Genomic DNA, 11,623 nt, shown 5'->3' on the forward strand with positions numbered 1-11,623 from the left:
CCTTATCAGATATAACATTGGCAAATATGTTCTCCCATGCAGTGGGCTTTCTTGTTGTTTTGTTGATGGTTTCTTTTGCTGTGCAGAAGCTTTTTATTTTGAGGTAGTCACATTTGTTTATTTTCTCTTTAGTTTCCAGTGCCCTAGGAGCTGTATCAGTGAAGAAATTGCTTCGGCATATGTCTGAGATTTTGTTGCCTTTGGATTTTTCTAGAATTTTCATGGTTTTCCGTCATACATTTAAGTCCTTTATCCATTTTGAGTTTATTTTTGTGTATGGTGTAAGTTGGTTGTCTAGTTTCATTTTCTTGCATGTATCCATCCAATTTTCCCAACACCATTTATTGAAGAGACTATCTTGACTCCATTATATGTTCTTGCTTCCTTTGTCAAATATTAATTGAGCATATTGGTTCCAGCCAATTTCTGGGCCCTCATTGATCTATATGTCTGTTATTGTGCCAATTCCAGGCAGTTTTGAGAACAGTGGCTTTGTAATACAGCTTGATATCTGGTATTGAGATCCCACCTACTTTGTTCTTTCTCAGGATTGCTGCAGCTATTCGGGGTCTTTTTTTATTCCAGATGAATTTTTGGAGAGTTCGTTCTAGGCCTGTGAAATATGCTGTTGGTATTTTAATGGGAAGTGCATTGAATTTATAGATTGCTTTGGGTAGTATGGACATTTTAATGATGTTAATTCTACCAATCCAAGAACATGGTATGTTCTTCCATCACTTTATGTCTTCCTCTATCTCTTTTTTCAGCGTCCTGTAGTTTTCTGAGTAGAGGTCTTTTACCTCCTTAGTTAAGTTTATTCCTAGGTAGCTTAATTTTTTTGGTGCAATGGTAAGTGGGATTGTTTTTTTAGTCTCTCTTTCTGTAAGTTCACTATTGGTGTATAGAAATGCCATAGATTTCTTGGCATTAATTTTGTATCCTGCTACATTGCCGAATTCATTTATTTTTTTATTTTTTTTTTTAAATATATTTTATTGATTTTTTACAGAGAGGAAGGGAGAGAGATAGAGAGTTAGAAACATCGATGAGAGAGAATCATCGATCAGCTGCCTCCTGCACATCTCCTACTGGGGATATGCCCGCAACCCAGGTACACGCCCTTGACCGGAATCGAACCTGGGACCTCTCAGTCCACAGGCCGATGCTCTATCCACTGAGCCAAACCGGTTTCGGCGCCGAATTCATTTATTAAGTGTAATGGTTTTTTGATGGAGTCTTTAGGGTTTTTTATGTATAATATGATGTCATCTGCAAATAAGGACAATTTTACTTCTTCTTTTCCAATTTGGATGCCTTTTATTTCTTCTTCTTGTCTAATTGCAATGGCTAATACTTCCAGTACTATATCGAACAGGAGTGGTGAGAGTGGGCATCCCTGTCTTGTTCCTGTTCTTAGGGGAAATGGTGTTAGTTTTTGTCCATTGAGTATGATGTTGGCTGTGGGCTTGTCATATATGGCTTTTATTATGTTGAAGTATGATCCTTCTATTCCCACTTTGCTGAGAGTTTTTATCAAAAATGGGTGTTGAATTTTGTCAGATGCTTTTTCTGCATCAATTGATATGACTATGTGGTGTTTTTCTTTCAATTTGTTTATGTGATGTATCACATTTATTGATTTTCGGATATTGTATCATCCTTGCATCCCTGGGATAAATCCTACTTGGTCATGGTGCATGACCTTTCTGATGTACTGCTGGATCTGATTTGCTAGGATTTTGTTGAGGATTTTGGCATGTATGTTCATGAGGGATATTGGCCTGTAATTCTCTTTCATTGTGTTGTCTTTACCTGGTTTTGGTATTAGGGTGATGCTGGCTTCATAGAATGAGCTTGGAAGTGTTCCTTCCTCTTGGATTTTTTGTAGTAGTCTGAGGAGGATAGGCTTTAGTTCTTCCTTGAATGTTTGGTTAAACTCCCCTGTGAAGCCGTCTGGTCCTGGGCTTTTGTTTGCTGGAAGCTTTTTGATTACTGCTTCAATTTCTTCCATAGTTATTGGCCTGTTGAGATTTTTAGATTCTTCCTGATTGAGTTTTGGAATGTTGTATTTTTCTAGGAATATGTCCATTTCCTCCAGGTTGTCTAATTTGTTGGAGTAGAGTTGCGCATAGTATTGTTTAACAATCCTTTGTATTTCTGTGGGGTCTGTTGTTATTTTGCCTCTTTCATTTCTGATTTTGTTTATTTGGGTCCTCTCTCTTTGTTTCTTGGTGAGCATGGCTAGAAGTTCATCAATCTTGTTTATCCTTTCAAAGAACCAGCTCTTGGTTTCATTGATTTGATGTATTTTTTTTTTGGTCTCTATGTCATTTATTTCTGCTCTAATCTTTATTATCTCCTTCCTTCTACTTACAGTGGGCTTTTCTTGTTGCTCTCTTTCTAATTCTTTAAGTTGTAGAGTTAGATGATTTACTACCATTTTTTCTTGTTTTTTGGGATAGGCCTGTAGAGCTATTAACTTCCCTCTCAGGATTGCTTTCATTGTGTCCCATAGTTTTTAGATTGTTGTGTTTTCATTGTCATTAGTTTCCAGGATGTTTTTAATTTCTCCTTTGATCTCATTGGTAACCCAATCAATATTTAATAACGTGCCATTCAGCTTCCAAGTGTTTGAGTATTTTGGGTTGTTTTTATTGTAGTTTATTTCTAATATTATGCCATTGTGGTCTGAGAAGATGCTTGGTATGATTTCAATCTTCTTGAATTTGGGGAGAAGGTTTTAGATATCTTTCTTACAAATATCACATAATATAATTTTTACCATAATTAAAATCTGAGAAGTTTTTAATTGAAGAATTTAGTCCATTTATATTTGATGTTAAAGATATATTTGGTTTACATCTATTGTCCTACTATATGCTATCTATTTGTCCTATCTGTTCTGTTTATTTTCCTCTACTTTTTGCCCTCTTTTATCACTCCATTTTTCTATTAGTTTAGAAGTTACACTCTCTTAAATTTTTTTTTTTACAGTGGGGCAACCTTTTAAAAGTAATAAACTTTATTTTTTAGAGTAATTTTAGGTTTACAGAAATAGTAAGCATAAAGTACAATGAGTTCCTATTTACTTGTACTTCCTTTCCCCACCTTTGGTTTGCCCTATTATTAACATCTTGCATTAGTGTGGTACATTTGCTACAGTTGGAGAGCTAATAGTGACACATCATTAACTAAAGTCCACCATTTACGTAGGGTTGTCTCTTTGTGTTGTACATTCTGTAGATTTTTTAATGCATATGATATGTATCTGTAATTACAGCATTATACAAAATAGGGTCACTGTCCCAATATCCTCATATTTTTACTGGTTCTCCTAGAGATGACAGGTATTCTTGACCTACCAAAGTCTAAATTATTTGTATAGTTCATTACAAGTACTTCAGTACAATGCCTACATATTTTAACCCCAAACTACTTGGTAATTCCAAATAGATCAAAATTGCAATTGGGAAAAAAAAATCTTTTTCATTCTCCTTAGGTAAAGAAAATGATAAAAGACAGAGAGAAAAATGCAATCGACGACGAATGAATCTCTTCAACATTGTTTGCAACCATCAGTGTCAATTCTACGTCTGTTTCCTACTTTGAAAAATGGCTTTTGAATGGTCATTACTAGTGATTCTGCCTAAATGTGTTCTTAATTTTTTTAAGTAAAAATCTATAAGGCATTTTTGTACAATTTGCATAACAATTACAGATACCTTTGGCTAGTCATACAGAAATATACATGCTATGCTTATCCATACATTGATATTTCAATACTCATTCCTCCAAAGTACTGAACAATAAGTTCAAAACGGATCTCAAAGAGGATCAAAAACAGAATATTAGCCATTTATATGCAATTCTCCCAAAGAATACAAATGTATCAGCCAAAGAACATATATGCATAGCCAATGGACACAGGCAACAGTGTGGTGATGGCCAGAGGCAGGGGGGCAGGGACTACAGGACATCTATAATAGTTTCAACAATAAAACAATGTTTTTAATTTTTTTAAAAAGAGTCTTTAAAGTTGTCAAAAATTTATCAGAGTGTAGATTCAACAACATGAGACTGATTCTATTACCAATCTAATTACCCCTCCAGGAATAGCCTATTTTACTTAGGACAGAGGCTCTTGTAAAATGTCTTCATTTAGTAAAAGCCATAAAACATTTGTTCATCTGAGATTAATTTAATAGAGCAGCTTCCCAAACTTTCGCTAATGAAAACCTGTGCTTGGATGTTAATAAATACAACATTTATTTAAGTTAAACACACACACACACACACACACACACACACACACACACACACACATCAAAACAAAACAAGACACAAATCTGTCATGTCTCCAAGCTGTTTATAAAAAATTCAACCAGAAAAATGTGTGAAAAATAATTTGTAGCAGCACTTTTTTTTCTCTTGATGGAAGGTTATTGTAGTATCTTTTTTCTTGTTTCTTAATAGCTCCAGCACATTTTTACTATTTTCCTCTTTGACCCTGACTATTAATATTCTGCCATTAGTAGATGTAATTAAATCTATTCCTGGGGACATGTCCCATCTGATTTTTAACCTACAGCAAAATTCAAACGTGTTACACTACTCTGTACACACCTGTGGGAGAGGCAGAATGTCTCTTTCTCATTACCTTTATTCCCTGAAGAGTATCTACATGGATGGAATGTGTAACCAGTCAAACTGGTATTTAAAAACAGAAAGCCTTAACAAGGTCTGTCTGGTATGAGAGTATCTGCCCAGCAATCATAACTGATATGATCATCTGATAGTACTTTTGTGAAACTTTATTTAATTTCTATTTGGACATTAAAGCAGGTTTGATTTTTTTTTAGATTGTTTTACTGGTGACTTGATGTGATTATGTGGTTGCAATACAATGAATTAAGCTTCTGTTGAACATTCATGCTCAAATCTTACTTTTTTTTAATACCTGAATTTCATTCCTAATAATTATACCAAAAATACCCTGCTCATAACTTCAAAGTTCATTACATTTTTCTTTCAGTTGTTCACATAATGTGTAGTGCTCAGACTCAATAAATGTTATCCATTCAGAGACAGCTTGTCAGTTACAGACAGTGGGCTGGCAAAACTGGGTGAAAGCTGATAAATTTGCAGTGAACTTTTGGGAAAAGTTTAAGTGGCATGATTAGGACTACAATTAATCAGTTGGTTGAACAAAGTCACCCAAAGATTGAAGGACCAACAATATTATTAAGGATTGAACACTGGGATGTTATCAATAACATCTGAAACTAAATATTGAATTTAGTTCACTGGTTTTCAGCCCTAATACCAGAGAGCTTTTATATGTCTGTTAAAGCAGAACACATCAAACCAGACCACACCCCCTTCTTACTGGCTTTCTGTGATGCATTTCACAACTGTCATTTTGATCTTTCAGTGAGGCAGTGGACCAGCGGAATGGGCTTGCTATGGTTCAGTGATCCTGTCTAAATCTATTTGACTGAAAGGAGTAGGGAGAAAATGGAGATCAAGCCGCTCTTTCAAAGTGAGTCAGACTCTCTAGTAAAAGAAATTCTAGTGTAGATCAATCAGCTAAAAGTACGTACATTTAGTTCTTAGTCCTTACTAGTACACTTTTGGCTCTTTTCAAGCATTACTTAATGTGAGATTGGGGGCGGGGAAGCAGTGTTTTTTTCCAGGACTGAGTAGATACAGTTCACCCCCTTTCAAATTAGAAATTCATTCATTCATTCGCTCAAAACTATTCTAGTTTGGGTGAGGCAGCAAGGGTGGAGGATGAAAGACAACGAGTAAATAAATAAGAGAACACCAGATTCTGATTATGTTTACAAAGGAAATAAAACATGATGATATGAGAGAAAGTAAGTGGAGTAGAGAGGACAGGTACATCATTAAGGTGATCAGGAAAAGCTTATCAGAGGGAGTGAGCTGAAGGGCACCTGAAGGTATAAGGTTTCAGCCCTGGGAACCGCTAGGACAGGGGTGGGCAACCGTTGGCACGCGTGCCAAACATGGCACGCCAGTAACTTTTGCTGGCAGGCGAAACCCTCTCTTATAATCTTCCATTTACAATTTTTGTGAACATTTGAATGACTTAAGTGTTAAATTACAAGGAACTGGCAAGACACCTGATGTTATGTTTGGTTACATAAAGGCTTTTGAAAAGAAACTGGAAGTCTTTAAGTGGGATGTGGATGGTGAGAGATTTAGATATTTCCCAAACCTCAAGAGGCACATCAAAGACCTCCCAAAAGATGACAGAACAGACTGTCAAAGCCTTCAAAAGCTGTTTTTAAACATCATCGAGTCAACTATTGAGCAGTTCTTCTCAAGATTTGCGAAATTCAGAGAACTGGAAGAGACAGCAAAATTCATGAGGTTTCCAGACAGCATGAAACTGGAGGAACTAAACTTACAAATGTTTTCATGGATAGACATGGCTGACTTTGAAATGCAGTTGATTGAATTTCAGAGTAGCTCATTTTGGAAGCAGAAATTTATTGACCTTAGAGTTGACTTGGAAATGACTGGGGGGAAAAGCGATTAGAGACAGGAGTACCAGAGAGAAGTGTCGAAAACGAACTATTGAGGGCTTGGAATGCCATTCCAGAAAATTTTTTCTGTTTAAAAAACTTTGCAACAGCGTTACTCTCCATGTTTTCATCCACATACGTTTGTGAATCGTTCTCAGTGATGAATTTTGTTAAGTCTCATAATAGGAGTAGCCTGACAGATGAAAGTAGTAGCTCGTGCATATCTCTGAAGGTCACGAAATATAAACCTGATATAAAATTTCTGTCATCGCCAAAACCGGTTTGGCTCAGTGGATAGAGCATCGGCCTGCGGACTGAAGGGTCCCAGGTTCGATCCCGGTCAGGGGCGTGTCCCAGGGTTTCGGGCACATCCCCAGTGGGGGATGCGCGGGAGGCAGCTAATCGATGTTTCTCTCTCATCAATGTTTCTAACTCTCTATCTCTCTCCCTTCCTCTCTGTAAAAAATCAATAAAAAAATATATTTTAAAATTTCTGTCATCAGTGATGCAGCAGCAAAAGTCCCATTGATACAATCAAACGGAGTCATAAAGTTTTCTCTCGGACTATCAGTGTACATGTATGCATTAAAAAATAAATGTATTTTTCATCATTAATACTGTTTTTGTTGCTCGAATGAATTCTATTATTTCTTCAAGGTTCTTCACATATGTACTCCTTAAGAGATATCAAGTAAGCTTAACATGTTCTCAAAAAATTAGGGTTGGCACGCAGAAGAATTTTGAGTCAGAGATTTTGCTGGTTTTGGCACACACTCACAAAAAGGTTGCCCCTGCACTAGGAGAAATGGATTTCCACTATGGGAATAGCAAGTGCAAAAGCCATGTAGTTGGAGCATACATAGGGTGTAAGCAGTACCTAATGAAATTGGGAAGAATACGTGGGCAACTTGTGAGTCATGGTAAGGTGTTTGGATCTTACCCTGAGTGCAAAGCGCAGCCAATGAACAGTTTTAAGCAGAGAAACAACAAAGTATGATTTATGTTCTTAGAAGTTCTCAGAACATTTCTGATTAAGAGGGTAGTTTTAAATTGCATCACAGAATCTTCCACCCCAATACCTAATAACATAAACAAATACTTCAAAATAAGAAAGGCCACAATCTAATTCACTCTTTTTCTAAAGCGGGTGGCCAAGAAAAGGAAAAGAAGGTTCCAGGGGGAAAGCAGAGAAAAACAGCTGTATTTGTAAAAAGGCAAAGGCCTGGAATTCTTACTATGGCCCCTAAATTCACACAGTGTTACTCTATCTTTCTGAACTTCTAACCAGGAAGTAGGAAGGAGTGAAGGGGGAGGGGGAGGAGTCTGAAACTGACTCCTGCTGGAAGTGCAGTTTCAGAGCTAGAATCAGAACTCAGGGCTGGGTCCAAGCTCTGAGTCTCCTAACAGAATTGGTCCAGCCAGGGAGGAGAGAGCAATGGGAAGAAAGAACTGAGAAAGATCAACCAGAGAAACAGAAGAACGAAGAGACCACGGTGTTCTGGAAGCCAGAGAGGAAAGTAGTATAAGAAGGATGGAGTCATTGCTTTATCAGTTGCTGCTAAGGGGACCCAGTGAAATGAAGGCAAAGATGTATCCGCTGAATGTGCCAACGAGGTTGTTTGGAACTTGACAAGCAGTTGCAATGGAGTGGTAAGAATGGAGGCAAGATTGAATTTGGTTGGAAGTTTTTTTTATCTAGAGTGTCCAACAGGTAAAAACAAATCAGTTGATTAGGGAAAGTAAGATCATTCCAAATACTGAGACCAGAGATCCTGTTTTGTGTTGGGGCCTCTTACACCTGACGGGTACGCAATTGTGCACCACATTCTCAACAATATCTCTGCGATGAACACAAGTATCATAGACTTGCCCCTTAATGTTGGACATCGGAGATATTAATAGAGGCCTTTCTTAACTGGGTGAAAAAATTGGGCTAACTGGTGATTTTATTGGAATATGGTTGTTCCATATAATAATTCCATAAAATGACCATATGTGATTATGGAAATGGGCTAAAGTCCCTTTTAATTGTAGGAGTCTATTAATACTGGCATGTCCCTTTCCTGGGAGAGGGCTAGACTTGCTTTCAGACATCCTCTTTTGATGACCGTAATCTAAAAATATGAACTAAGTGAAGCAATTATCATCCACAGGAACTGCAGGGGATATGAGAATGTTAATGAATGTTGAGCTAAAGGATTGCTGAGTAAGAGAGAGGACCCAGGAAAGATAAAACAACCTGAATTTATACATTTCAGTAAAATTTGCAGAGAGTCAAAACCTGCTGGAGAAAAAGCAATTTTCAGAGGCACCAGAGAATTGTGTGGACCTGGGCACTCAGGAACATAATTTTCAGGTTTGGCTCAGCTGTGTTTAATATGGAAGCTGAGCTTTAATAAAATTTAGACTCAAGAGTTACACTGATTGTATAACTACACTCCAACAATATAGCCTAGTAGTTGAGTGTAGGTTGTGAGGACAGACCTACCCAAGTCTTTACCTATAAATAGCTCTGTGACCATGGGCAAGTTAGCCTCCTCAACCTCCAGCTTCCTCGTCTGTAAAATGGGGCATAATAATAGTATGTAATTCACAGGGCGATTGTGAAGAGTAAATCTGACACTGCCTGGGATTTTTATAAAGTACTAAAAATATGGTAAACAACATCACCGTTTGAGAGTCCTTATTTTTCCAGAAGCTTGTGATTAGAGCAAAATGGATTGTGTAACCCACACTTCTGGTTCGGAGAACTTCCAGGTGTGGGGCTGTCTCTTTTCCACTCAGGTGACACTACAACCTTTAACCTTTCCCTTCTCATAAAACAAACAAACAGTAGTGGTTTTGAAGTGAAGGGTCTGCTTAGGGAGTGCAGTGTTTGTGAATAGAAATATTCCAGTGGTTCCTTGTCCCAGAGATGAGAGAGAAAAGCCCGTGAGGGTTGGAAAGTTGAAAGTATGTACAAGATTAACAGCCTGTAGCCAAGTTAGAAATCCCATTAGTCACCAGGCCAGTTAAATTGTCTTGGAACCACTACAGAGAAGGACAGCTTTGGAGGGTGATGGTGCGTTGGTATGGCCAAGCAGAGAGGGGACAAGTATGCCTTCCTTTAGTTCCAGGTTCCTGAAATGGACTGAAGATGGATTCAGCTTGAGAACTGGGGTCTAAGAGTGTAGACAAACTAGCTTCAAATCAATGAAAGGGCAGAGCACCCTCTGGGGGTTAGGAGAGCTGGCTGGGGATGGTGAGAACTCTCATCAGCCAAACCTGTACACCACCCCCTTCTACACCGAGGCTGCTAGTGGTGAGCCAGACGGTGGAGGTGGTGATGACCAACAGGAAGAGACAGAAGCCTGTCCCAGATGACATTGCTTCACTCTTGGGGTGTATACAGGAAATTGGGAAGGGGTGTATTTTTAGAGAAGACCATCTCCCTTCTGCCACCCTAGCCTCCCCAACCACTGGAGTCTCACATCTAAATTGCAGTGATAGGAAGGAAATATCTAAGTCTTTATAACTGAATGGAGATTCCTAGTCATGAGAATTGAGAAATGAGCTTTGGAATCGAGTTAAGAAGTGGTTAAGGAAAAGGAGAGATTAGCAGAACACAATTAGAAAGCAATTGTTGGAAGAATAAACCAATCATATTTACATGTTAAGGACCTGAAATTCCTCCTCTAATCACTTGAAGTTATTATCTGAAAAGTAATTTTCCCTTTCCTAGCTAGTTTCTTGTTTCTTGTTGTGGGTTTTGTGTTCACATTATCCGTTTTGAAAAGATTTGTGTGTTTTTTCTTTCCACGTAATTCTGGTAACAGAACAAAAAGTGCCTAAGATGTAAATGGAGACGTATGTCCTTGTTTGCTTTCTTGCTACTTTACCACAAAGATTTCCAAGAGTATGTTTTAAGTAACTTACATATTTCTCTTTTTATCATTGTAATATAGATCCTTTGTAAACATATGAACTACAAAAAAAAGAAAAGCCATCCACATCACATTCTCCAGATATAAATAACCCTGTTTACATTCTTCCTAACTTTGTATTTCATTTACACATAAATACACTTTAAAAAAATAAAAGTGTATCAATTATACAAATTATTTTGTAACCTGCTTTTTTCACTTTTAGTACTTTAGAAGAGTGTTTGGTATATCATAAGTTTTCAATAAATATTTGTTGAATAGATGAGTGCACATATTTTCTGTCATTAAACATTCATCTGTGGTATCTTTTTTCATCACAATTGCACAGAATTCCATTGTGTGCATCCTCATGCTGTGTTTGACCAGGTCCTGGAGAGCTGAGGAGGAACAAGGCATGTGATGGACACAGAGACCAGGGCCCTGTGCAGCCGCCTCAACGGGAACGTGCTGCCCAGCTGCTGGAAACACCAGCACCCCAGCCTCCGCTGTTGGTGCCCTCCAGGGATTGCCTCAGCCACAGAGACCCCCTTCCCAGGGCGACCCCTAAATGAGGACTGACCACAGAGAGGCCCAATGCAGAGCAACTGCAGCTGTTTCCTGGGGCTGAGGGAGGGGTGCACCTGAGCCTGTCCCACCTGCATGGCAGCTGGCCTTCCCTCTCTGCCCAATGCCAGTTCTCCCCTCTCCTTTCCATGGGGGTTCAATCCCACATAAATACACTGCACACTAAACTCTGTCTCAGAGTTGGCTTCCTGAAATATCCAGCCTGTTACAGAGATGGTCCTGACCCAAAAAAATCCCGAATCTATTGATTAAAGCACCCTGTAAATTCTAACATTACTGCCATTACCCATTGCTGAGCCAGGCAAAATAAACTACGGTGCGTGTGTACCATGATATGTTATACAGCCATTAAAAGAAATGTGGTTTCTCCAGGCCAGCGTGGCTCAGTGGTTGAGCGTCCACCTGTGAACCAGGAGGTCATAGTTCGATTCCCGGTCAGGGCATATGCTTGGGTTGCGGGCTGGATCCCTAGTGTGGGACGTGCAGGAGGCAGCCAATCGATAATTCTCTCTCAACATTGATGTTTCTATATCTCTCTTCCTCTTCCTTCCTCTCTGAAATCAATAAAGATACATTTTTTTAAAAGGT

The 11,623-nt window shown here is 38.4% G+C and overlaps 1 protein-coding gene across 1 annotated transcript in view; it reads left to right on the top strand.

The window, feature by feature from the left end:
- The window catches only part of TEX55 (testis expressed 55), a 47,500-nt gene that overhangs the window by 34,042 nt on the left and 1,835 nt on the right, over window positions 1-11,623 (top strand). The window lies entirely within an intron of this gene.

The sequence above is a fragment of the Myotis myotis genome, unplaced genomic scaffold (assembly GCF_014108235.1).
Source record: "Myotis myotis isolate mMyoMyo1 unplaced genomic scaffold, mMyoMyo1.p scaffold_m19_p_2, whole genome shotgun sequence".
Lineage (NCBI taxonomy): Eukaryota > Metazoa > Chordata > Mammalia > Chiroptera > Vespertilionidae > Myotis > Myotis myotis.